Source organism: Pogona vitticeps, chromosome 2 (genome assembly GCF_051106095.1).
Source record: "Pogona vitticeps strain Pit_001003342236 chromosome 2, PviZW2.1, whole genome shotgun sequence".
NCBI lineage: Eukaryota > Metazoa > Chordata > Lepidosauria > Squamata > Agamidae > Pogona > Pogona vitticeps.
The window spans coordinates 28,484,486-28,495,541 of NC_135784.1; the positions used below are offsets into that span (position 1 = coordinate 28,484,486).

At 42.5% G+C, this 11,056-nt stretch overlaps 1 long non-coding RNA gene across 1 annotated transcript; it reads left to right on the forward strand.

Moving 5' to 3' along the window:
• Positions 1-5,978: 5,978 nt before the first annotated feature.
• On the forward strand, positions 5,979-10,670 carry LOC144587570 (uncharacterized). Its single transcript, XR_013542716.1, has 3 exons — positions 5,979-6,099; positions 9,205-9,321; positions 10,330-10,670. It is a non-coding gene; the product is annotated as an uncharacterized LOC144587570 (long non-coding RNA).
• Positions 10,671-11,056: the final 386 nt, after the last annotated feature.

Consider the following 11,056-nt stretch of genomic DNA (forward strand, 5'->3'; position numbering starts at 1 on the left):
TCCAGCCTTCCGCATGATGTATTCTGCATATAAGTTAAATAAGCTGGGGGACAATATACACCCTTGCCGTACTCCTTTCCCAATTTTGAACCACTCAGTTGTTCCATGACCAGTTCTAACTGTTGCTTCCTGTCCCACATATAGGTTTCTCAGGAGACAGATAAAGTGGTCAGGCACTCCCATTTCTTTAAGAACTTGCCATAGTTTGCTGTGGTCCACACAGTCAAAGGCTTTCGCATAGTCAATGAAGCAGAAGTAGATATTTTTCTGGAACTCTCTGGCTTTCTCCATAATCCAGCGCACGTTAGCAATTTGGTCTCGAGTTCCTCTGCCTCTTCGGAATCTAGCTTGTACTTCTGGGAGTTCTCGGTCCACATACTGCTGAAGCCTGCCTTGTAGGATTTTGAGCATAACCTTGCTAGCGTGTGAAATGAGTGCAATTGTGCGGTAGTTGGAGCATTCTTTGGCACTGCCTTTCTTTGGGATTGGGATGTAGACTGATCTTTTCCAATCCTCTGGCCACTGTTGAGTTTTCCAAACTTGCTGGCATATTGAATGTAGCACCTTAACAGCATCATCTTTCAAGATTTTAAGTAGTTCAACTGGAATGCCATCACCTCCACTGGCCTTGTTGTTAGCCAGGCTTTCTAAGGCCCACTTGACTTCGCTCTCCAGGATGTCTGGCTCAAGGTCAGCAACTACATTGTCTGAGTTGTCCGGGATATCCAAATCTTTCTGATATAATTCCTCTGTGTATTCTTGCCACCTCTTCTTGACGTCTTCTGCTTCTGTTAGGTCCCTCCCATTTTTGTCTTTTATCATGTTCATCTTTGCGCAAAATGTTCCTCTAATATGTCCAATTTTCCTGAACAGATCTCTGGTCTTTCCTTTTCTGTTATCTTCCTCTATTTCTTTGCATTGTTCATTTAAGAAGGCCCTCTTGTCTCTCCTTGCTATTCTTTGGAAGTCTGCATTCAAGTTTCTGTAACTTTCCCTATCTCCCTTGCATTTTGCTTCCCTTCTCCTCTCTGCTATTTCTAAGGCCTCGTTGGACAGCCACTTTGCTTTCTTGCATTTCCTTTTCTTTGGGATGGTTTTCGTTGCTGCCTCCTGGACAATGTTACGAGCCTCTATCCAAAGTTCTTCAGGCACTCTGTCCACCAAATCTAGTTCCTTAAATCTGTTCTTTACTTCCACTGTGTATTCATAAGGGATTTGGTTTAGATTATACCTGAGTGGCCCAGTGGTTTTTCCTAATCTCTTCAGTCTAAGCTTGAATTTTGCTATGAGAAGCTGATGATCAGAACCGCAGTCAGCTCCAGGTCTTGTTTTTGCTGACTGTATAGAACTTCTCCATCTTTGGCTGCAGAGAATATAATCAATTTGATTTCGATATTGCCCATCTGGTGATTTCCATGTATAGAGTCGCCTCTTGTGTTGTTGGAAAAGAGTATTTGTGATGACCAGCTTATTCTCTTGACAAAACTCTATTAGCCTTTGTCCTGCTTCGTTCTGAACTCCAAGGCCAAACTTCCCTGTTGTTCCTTTTATCTCTTGGCTCCCTACTTTAGCATTCCAGTCCCCTAGAATGAGAAGAACATCTTTCTTTGGTGTCAGTTCTAGAAGGTGTTGTAAATCTTCATAGAATTGTTCAATTTCAGTCTCCTCAGCAATGCTGGTTGGTGCATAAACTTGGATTATTGTGATGTTGAATGGTGGTAGAAGGCAGAATAGCAGCTTCCCATTAGTTTCTATGGACGGAAAAGAGCAGATACAGATTAAATGGTTTTCAATGCATTCCTATGGGAAATGCAGATTCTACATAAGAACTTTTCCACTTGAGAACCACCTTCCAATACGGATTAAGTTCTTAAGTAGAGACCCCACTGTATTTGTTTGCTCGCTTATCTTCATGTTTGGGAAATAGAGAACGGGCTTTGTGGGTAGATTTTTTATTTCTTGCTGTTCTTGTGTTTTGCTTTTTTCCTGTTTTCCCTTCTGTATGTGGGAGGGCTGCTTTTGCAAATTAATTTTTGTTCAAAAAGTTACTTGATTAAATCATTCTGCACTTATTTAATTAAATACGTATGTTTTGATAGGTTTGTTGGGGGGGCTGTTTTGTTTTTTTCTTCTTTGTCAGGGCGTGGACCAGCAGGAGGATTCACTTTGTGACTGTGCCAATTTGTGAGTGGTTGTTTGTTCTACTACCTCCTGTTGAAATAGGTTGATTCTCTGTTGTCCCATCTCTCTCCATATCTGGACAATTGTTCTTAGGTAAAGGTAAAGGTTCCACTTGACATTTAGTCCAGTCGTGTCCGACTCTAGGGGACGGTGCTCATCTCCGTTTCCAAGCCGTAGAGCCAGCGTTTGTCTGTGGACAGTTTCCGTGGTCACGTGGCCAGGGCTTCTAAATTAACTAGTATCAAAAAACATGAATGAGAAAAAACAAAAATAAAAATGTGATCCCTTTATTGTACAGAAAAACATGAAAATGAAAGTACTATTCTCAACAGGACCCAATATGAAACAAATATTTTTAAAAAATTCTTTTCACATCTCTACTCATGATGCATCTCAAAGAGCTTTCATTTAGTCATGTGAATTCCTTGGGAGTGTTCAGGCCTAATTTTTTGCAGAAACTTTCCAAGGATCCATGGTATGTGCAGAATCTCATCCAGCACAACATTTCAAAAATATCAGAAATTATCTTCCTCTACTGTCCAGCTTTCACATCCATGCATAGAAATCCAAAGTCAAATGTATGATCTTGGATTTCATCCCCAGCAGTCCATCCTAACTCTTATGGATCTGCTTAGTTCCGTCATAGCTGCCTTTCCAAGACTTGACATTTTTGGCAATCCCACTTGCTTGTTTTCAGTTCAATTGTGACCGTCCTGCATAAGTTGAGAACGTCATGCACTCACGCTTTTTGATAATTTCATTAACCCAAGCCTCTCCTTCTTCCTGGCATACTGTTCTGCAAGTCTGGCTTGGTCATCCTCAGTCTCCAATAATCAGCAAAGGAACATTGGAGATATGCAGTTCTTCACAACCTGTTAAAGACACATCTCTCTCTTTCCTTGGGACAAATGTGGGGACATCAATTACCAATACACCTGCCAAAATATGCTGTTATTTGATTTCCCAGACTGGATCTTTTTTTCTCTCTCATAGTGAACTGACACAATCATTTCTTGAAGGCACAGTACTGACAATAATTAAAAGTTCTGCTAACGTATAGTTAAGTTCATTTAAAATTTCCTGGATGGTTACACATAAGAAGTGTGAAGAGGGCCAGACCTGCCGTGAGGACTACATGTGTAATTTATTAACAGCAGTGAGATTAATAATAGCTAGGCAATGGAAATCAAAATCTGAATTTCAAATGGATGAATGGTATAATGAAATATGGAATATAGCTATAAATGATAAATTAACTTGCAATATAAAGGTTAAGAAAGGAGACGGTTGTTGTGGGTTTTTTGGGTTCTTTGGCCATGTTCTGAAGGTTGTTCTTCCTGACGTTTCGCCAGTCTCTGTGGCCGGCATCTTCAGAGGACAGGAGTCAGAACTCTGTCCGTACTCTGTTGCTGTTTGTTGGATAGTTGAGTATTTATTTATTTATTTTTGAAGAGGCTGTCAGGGACTTTTTAATTTAACACATTTCCGGAATTGATTATTCATCTTTTTGTGCAATGTGAACACCCCGTTGTACTAAATGCTGTCTTTTTGTTTGTGGTCTTGGGCTTCAAACAGCAAGGATATTGCCATCCATTAAAACTATATATTTTTTAATATTTTAACTACAGCACTGCATCTCTGTAGGGATATGCCCTTTAATCATAGGCATCCTTCAGTCTCGAGAGACTATGGTATCGTGCTCTGCATGGATCACTTGGAACAGCGTCTAGTGTGGCTGAGAAGGCCAATTTGAGAGTGACAATCCCTTCCACACTGAAGGCAAATACAATCTGTCCCCTGTCCAGCTCCCTGATTTTGCTGCTTTCGGGACTGCCTCTTTGCCTCGGCCTGCTGGACAAGGTTCTCTTCAAATTGGGAGAGGCCGTGATGCAACGCCTGCCTCCAGGCCGAATGCTCAGATGTCAGCGTTTCCCATCTGTTGAGATCCATTTCCAAGGCCTTCAGATCCCGCTTGCAGATATCCTTGTATCACAGCTGTGGTCTCCCTCTGGGGCAATTTTCCTGCACTAATTCTCCATGCAGGAGATCCTTTGGAATCCGACCATCAGCCATTATTACAACATGCCCGAGCCAACGTAGACGTCGCTGTTTCATTAATGTACAGATGCAACAAATTCCAGCTTGATCTAGGACTACTCTATTTGGAACTTTGTCTTGCCAGGCGATACCAAAACTGTGTCGGAGGCAACGCATATGGAACGTGTTCAGCTTTCTCTCCTGCCGTGCATGAAGGGTCCAGGACTCACTGCAGTACAGGAGTGTGCTCAGGACACAGGCTCTAATATTTATTTTTAAAAGAGAAAGAAAGAGAAATGCAAGCATTCTAACCCTGAGAACTGAAAAACAAATTAGTATACAGTGGTGCCTCACATAACAAGCGCACCGTTTAACGATGAATCCGCATACTGATGCTGATTTTGCGATCGCTAATGCGATCGCATAACGATGTTTCTTCACCCAATGTTTCTTCACATAGCGAGGGGGGAACAGCTGTTCTGCGGTGGCCGGAACACCCAAAATGGCCACCGGAACCACCCAAAATGGCCACCGGAATACCCAAAATAGCTACCGGAACCACCCAAAATGGCCGCCAGAACACCCAAAATGGCTGCCGAACACCCAAAATGGCCACCGGAACATGGGGAAACATCGCAGAACAGTGAGTTTTGGGCCCATGTGGAATGCATTAAATGATCTTTAATGCGTTCCAATGGGTTTTTTGATCCGTATAGCAATGTTTCCCCATAGCGAAGGTTAATCCAGAATGGATTAACCTCGCTATGCAGGGCACCACTGTACAAAACTGGAAACATATTCTTCAAACATGCTGATTAATGAAATTATTTAAAACTTCACTTGTAGTTTACCGTAGCAGTTTTTAGCCCCTACTTTATATTGGAGAAATAATTTTCATAGTGAATGCACACAGTGATTCAAAATCACCGAATGGCTTGTAACCAACCCCTAAGAATGGGGAAGAAAAGGAGGGAAATCCTGATGCTTTGCAGAGTTGGCAAATATTTATCTCTTTCTCAACTGGCTACTGACTATGCCCTCATCATCCTTCTTAACATCATCAAAGTTGTTGTTGCTAAAATGCATGCTCACACCATGTAGTTTGCACTTAACATTTGCTTAGGGATGTGGAGAGTTAAAATTTTACACTTTTTTGTGGGGGATATTTTTGTATTTTGGGGGCACCGTCCTTCCATGTTACATGGAAGGAAATTTTTCTTTCAGGTTGTTCTGTTTGGCGTTTCATATTTGTATTTTCTGGCACTCATGCTGAAAACCCTTGAAAACCTTCCCAGAATGAAGAGAGGTGAAGCAAAGAAAATCCAGATGCAGGCAACAATGCATGGGAAAGATGAATCATCAAAGCCCCCACTTAAGAAGAGGATGAGGGAAGAAAAAGAATACCTGGTCATGTAAGGAGAACGGAGCACTTAGTTTCATGGGACAGAGAGATATTACCTGGGGAGGTGGGAGGTGAGGTAAGAGAAAGAACCTATGTGTGAAGAGGTGATAAGAAAGAGCCCCAGTCAGTTGGACGGGACAGAGCCCTGGAGGGGTAATTGGACAAAGGCCTTTCGAGTGTGCAGAGAGCTCCATCCTTCAAAGTCGTATTGCAGAGTTAGAGCTCCTTTATCTTTCTTTCACTATTCCTTTGTTTGCTTTTTTGCAGCAGGGGAAATATTTTGGACCTTGTCACCCCTGAATAATGTACCAAAAGAAGAAGACAGGCGTGGCTTTCACAGGCTATGGAGAAGTTTGTGTGCCCAATGCCTCCCTCTGTGATTATTTGAGATCAGGTAGAGATCGGCTAGAAAGAACAAACCAAACTTGCCAAATAGGTTGCCAGGAAGAAGGTGATGCTCGGCTTTACGGAAAGTAAAGGTGTGGATGCATGGTGTTCCTCTTCTGAGCTGATTCGGGCTGAACTGCAAAGAAGCAGTGAGACTTGCCAAATCATATGGTTCAGGGATGCACTCTATTACATAAGATTTAAAGTATATACGCCACATGCCACCCACTTCTACATAAGAGGCTTGTTCAAATCTGGATTTCCTCATAACGTTAATTTAGTGTGCATGCATGGATAAAATTGAGGAGTCGCCCGTATAGCCAGGCACTGTGCGAGGTCACTTGCCACTTTCTTCAAGCCTTCTTTCCCGCACCACCTTCTTGGACCAGGAGCACTCCCTCCCTCGCTCTCTTTACCTTGACCCAAGCCCTGGCCTCCTTGCCTCTTCTTCAGGTGGGGCAACCCTCTCTGAGGGTCCAAGCACGATGCTCAGCTCCAACCTAGCTCTTACTCTTGCTCCGGAATCACTCCCTGTTTCAGTGCTTTTCTTGTAACTCCCAACTCCTTCAAATCATGTTCTCTCATATTTTTTTTGTACACTGCAATGTCTGGGTTGTGCATTAGGCAAAAGAAAATAAGTAGAGGTTCTGTCACGGACCACGTAGGGAAACTTTTGAAAAAAATGCAACTTACGAACAGTATTCAGGCCCACCACAAAACTACAACAAGTGTTGCTAGGCCCCCCTCCTAGCCTGTCTTACATCATCCTTCCACAATGGCTGGAAAGGATTTTCACACCGGACTCCATTGCATCAACAAAGTTTTGTTGTTTCAGCAAAGGGCTGCAGAGAGAACCTGGACGTTGTGCAAAGAAACAACAACAACAAAAAAGAAAGCACAACCTGTCCCTCCCAGCATGGGAAATGGCATGTACATTGTTTCCAAAAGATTATCGTATCAGCTAATTAGGAGTATCATAGTTGCACAACTCATCCCAGAGGAAAGCATTGCAATAACTTCAGGTCTGTTCCTGAGTCTTAGAAAGTATAAATAGGGAAAGAGCTGCTCTGGTTCATCGCGGTCTGTGCAGTACAGAGATTTTCTGAAATCCCTGCCAGATTCACTCTTCACAGCAACTGAAGAGAGAGAGACCCAGTATGAATAAGCTGCTTCTCCTTGGTTTCTCTTCCCTGGTTTTCTTCATTATTGGTAAGAAACCAGAAGATGAACGGGCATACAGGGCAGGGTTATGAATCTACCTCCTTCTCAGTCCCATAGCTATCTATGGGATTTTCTGCCTTTCTTTCTTCCTTTCTTGGGATTTCCAAGTCAAGAGAAGGACCTCCGTTTCTACCCATGAAACTGCAAATAATTCTTTAGAATTCCTGGGCAGGAGTTCATCCCCATCTCTGCAGGATTCAATATCAGTGCCTTTTGTCAGTTTCAGGACCTGATCCAATGCAGGGCTTGCTGGCTAATCAGCAACCTAAATGCTAATTTCAAGAGGTGGGAGGAAGGGGCCTGCATGAGAAACTAACTGATTTTGCCTGTTTAACATACTAACCAATCAGAGGGATTTGTTGTTTCCCAGGTTAAATAAGTTCCGCCCCTTGTCACTCCCCTTTTTACCATGAGGTTAGAGAGACTCCATTTTGTGATCCAGATCCTTCTTTGCCTTGCATGATGATAGATATCCAGGCAGGATCACTGAACCCCAGAGATCCTCCCAGCCACATGGGCTGAAGAAAAGAAACCTTTACCTTTACTACTTTCCTTCTGTTTCAAGTTGAAATATTCTGAATGCCTGTTCATGCGAGTTGAATATACAAAAACCTTTTCACACTTAAGAATCGCCTCCTGAGTGTTGTTTTAATCAAAACTGCAAGGCTTTGGTGAGGGTGGATAAACAAGGGAACTTCTAATTAAAGTTACCTGGCCTTCCACTATGCATTTTATTGGAACTTACACAAGTTCCCAGAACTCTCAACAGGTTATGGGCCCAGTTGAGTAACCAAACACAGCCAACAGGGCTGACTAGCACAGCCATTTGAAACTGACTACTAGAACAGCCTGAGATTGACAACCGCACCAAAACAATACAGCAATCCTTGCTCTCAGAGACAAAAATTGGTGATGGTGAGAACGGTTCTTAGCATTTCTCCCTGGTGCTCCTTCAGGAAATCTTTCAGTGTCTATGGGAGATTCTAAATGTGAAGGAAAGATGAGATAGACCCTAATCTAGTAAGCAGATATATACTGTAATTTTATTTTCCCTTCTTCCTGGATACCTAGTTTGCATCAAGGGAACAAAATAAGCCTGTAACAATTTTGCTGGGTTTTTCATCCTCATTGACAAACGTGAAAATCGTCATCTTCTAGGTAACTTGTTTGGTCATTCTTGGAAGCTACAAGACTTGTTTTATCACACCCTTTTTATCCCTTTGTGAAGAAGGAATTGATTGGTTTATGTGCAGAAACGTGTATTAAATGAAAACGTTATGTTTTACACTAAACCATTTTTATCTTGTGCAAAATAGAAGGCTTTGCAGAAAACATGGGCTGTTAAAAGAGGGGAAATGGCAATGTTTTTAGAAATTGCCAAAAAAATGTAGGAAATGACCTAACACCCTCTTAATCTTAACCAGAAGGGAGTAAAACCTTTGGCTTTTTAAAATCCTCACCTGCAAAGAATGAAGTAAGTAAGCATTTACATCCCAAAGAAAAAGAGTACTGGAGTTAATAGACCTTTGGTCTGATTTAGCAGGTTTCTTCTTCTTAAATCTCGTGTGTGATGCTTATGTATTTTAAGGGTAATTGTAGGTGATTGGGACGTGGGTGGTCCTGTGGGTTAAACTGCTGAGCCACAGGACAGTTGATTGAAAGGTCGGCAGTTCAAATCTTCACAACGGGGTGAGCTCCCGTTGCTTGTCCCAGCTCCTGCCAACCTAGTAGTTCGAAAGCATGCAAATGTGGGTAGATAAATAGCTACCACCATGGTAGGAAAGCAATGGTGTTCCGTACTTAGTCATGCTGGCCACGTGAGCATGGAAAGTTTCTACGGACAAACATCGGCTCTTCAGTTTATGAATGGGGATGAGCACTGGCCGCTAAAGGCAGACACAACTGGAATTAAATGTTAAGGGAAACTTTTATCTTTACCTTTATAGGTGATTATTTCTCCTCTTCCTTCCTTACAGTCCAGGGACTCAAGTGTAATTCATGTGATTATGAGGATCCAGAATACTGTCGAACCCACAATAAAATATGTGAGGCAAAACTTGGGAAATGTATCACAACAACCATCTATGAGAACGGTAAGGCATAAGAATGCAACATCATCAAAATCATGTCTTGATCCACAGTCTAAAGCAACTTATAATTTTTTAAGGTTTTGACTTAGCACAGTAATCAGGTACAGTGGTGCCTCGCATTAAGACGTTAATTCATTCCAGCGAAATCGCTGTAGAATGAAAGTGTCGTAAAGTAAAATTAAAAAGCCCATAGAAATGCACTGAAACCCATTTAATGCGTTCCAATGGGCTGGAAACTCACTGTCCAGTGAAGATCCTCCATAGGGCGCCCATTTTCGTTGCCTATGCAGTGAGGAATCCATCCCAGAAGACAGCGGGGGGCCATTTTGTTTACCCGGTGGCCATTTTGAAACCGCCAATCAGCTGCCCAAAAAGTCATCGTTTTGCAAAGAATCGGTTCCCGAAGCAGGTAACTGATCATCACAAAGCGAAATTCCCCCATAGGAAACATCATAAAGCGATCACAAAAGTGATCGCAAAAAGTTTGTCATAATGCAGTTTCGTCGTTAAACGGAGTGATCGTAAAGCGAGGCACCACTGTAGTAGACAAATCATAAGAGCTGGCATTCCAAAGAGATACAACACGTGTACAGCTTGTTCCTTTCACGTGTAAAGTTTGTTCAATCTGCCACAGACTTGGCTTCAGATAGCCTGCCTCACCTTTCTTGTCTGGAGAACTGGTTATAGCCAGCTCTCTTCCTTTTCTTTCTATCTGAATGAACAAGTCACATTTAGAATGTTCTTTCCAAGCCTGCTGATATAGAAACTTGGAACTCTTGCAAATCTTTGCAGATTTTGTATTAGGATCACCATCCCATCTCCCCTTGCGATTTCTCCATCTTCTTCTCAGGCCTGGGGTGCTGCTCTTTTTGGAACCCACACACGGTCTGACACATTCTGTCACTCATAACACAATGCAGACCAGTAGAAGCTTTCCTCAGCAAACTGACCCTGGCCAGGCTGCAATCTTAAAGGGAACAATCTCAAATCCACATGTTTTCTTTCCTGCAGCTGATGGAAGATTTGGTGGAGTGAAGTATGGATGTGTTGACTACATATTTGACAATATGAGATGCAACACTTTACGGAGGACAAGAAAAGGCATTTTGTCGGTGAAATGTTGCGAGACTGACAGGTGCAACGGAAAGGCTTCCCCCTTCCCTCCTCCCGAATGTAACCGACCCTCCTTAGATCGTGAGTGAGCGGAAGGTCCTCAGAATTGGAGTTCTTTCTCCTTTACAACAAGAATGTCTGTTTTTCTCAGATTCCTATTTGTGTCCTGGTGGGGAAAATCTACTCATGTTTTTGTCCCAACTTATGATGCTTCTAATATAGAGGAAAAAATATTTACAGTACTGTGGTAATGTATGCAATCATTTCCATGGTGAAAAAAAAATGCAACATGTGTGCTCTGACATGAGGCGCTTCTTCTTTGTGCAGTGATAGGATTAGGTTGGATCCGGTCCAGAGACATTTGGTAATCCAAGCATCAAAAGGCAGTGAAAACAAGCCAATCAGTGTGTCTCCAAAACGTTGCAAAATTACTCTTGTATGTGGAAAACACCGAGGTGGAGAGAGGGATTGGGGTGAGAAGGAGTGCCTGGCTTGGCTCGTGGACAGCTGTGGGGCAAGAATCCCATTAGCAGTCTCCAATCCCAGTGCTCACTGTGGGGGGAGAGGAGATCTCTCTCCCTCCTCTTCTGCCCTTCTGCTACTTTTTTTATTAGCAGCAGATCCA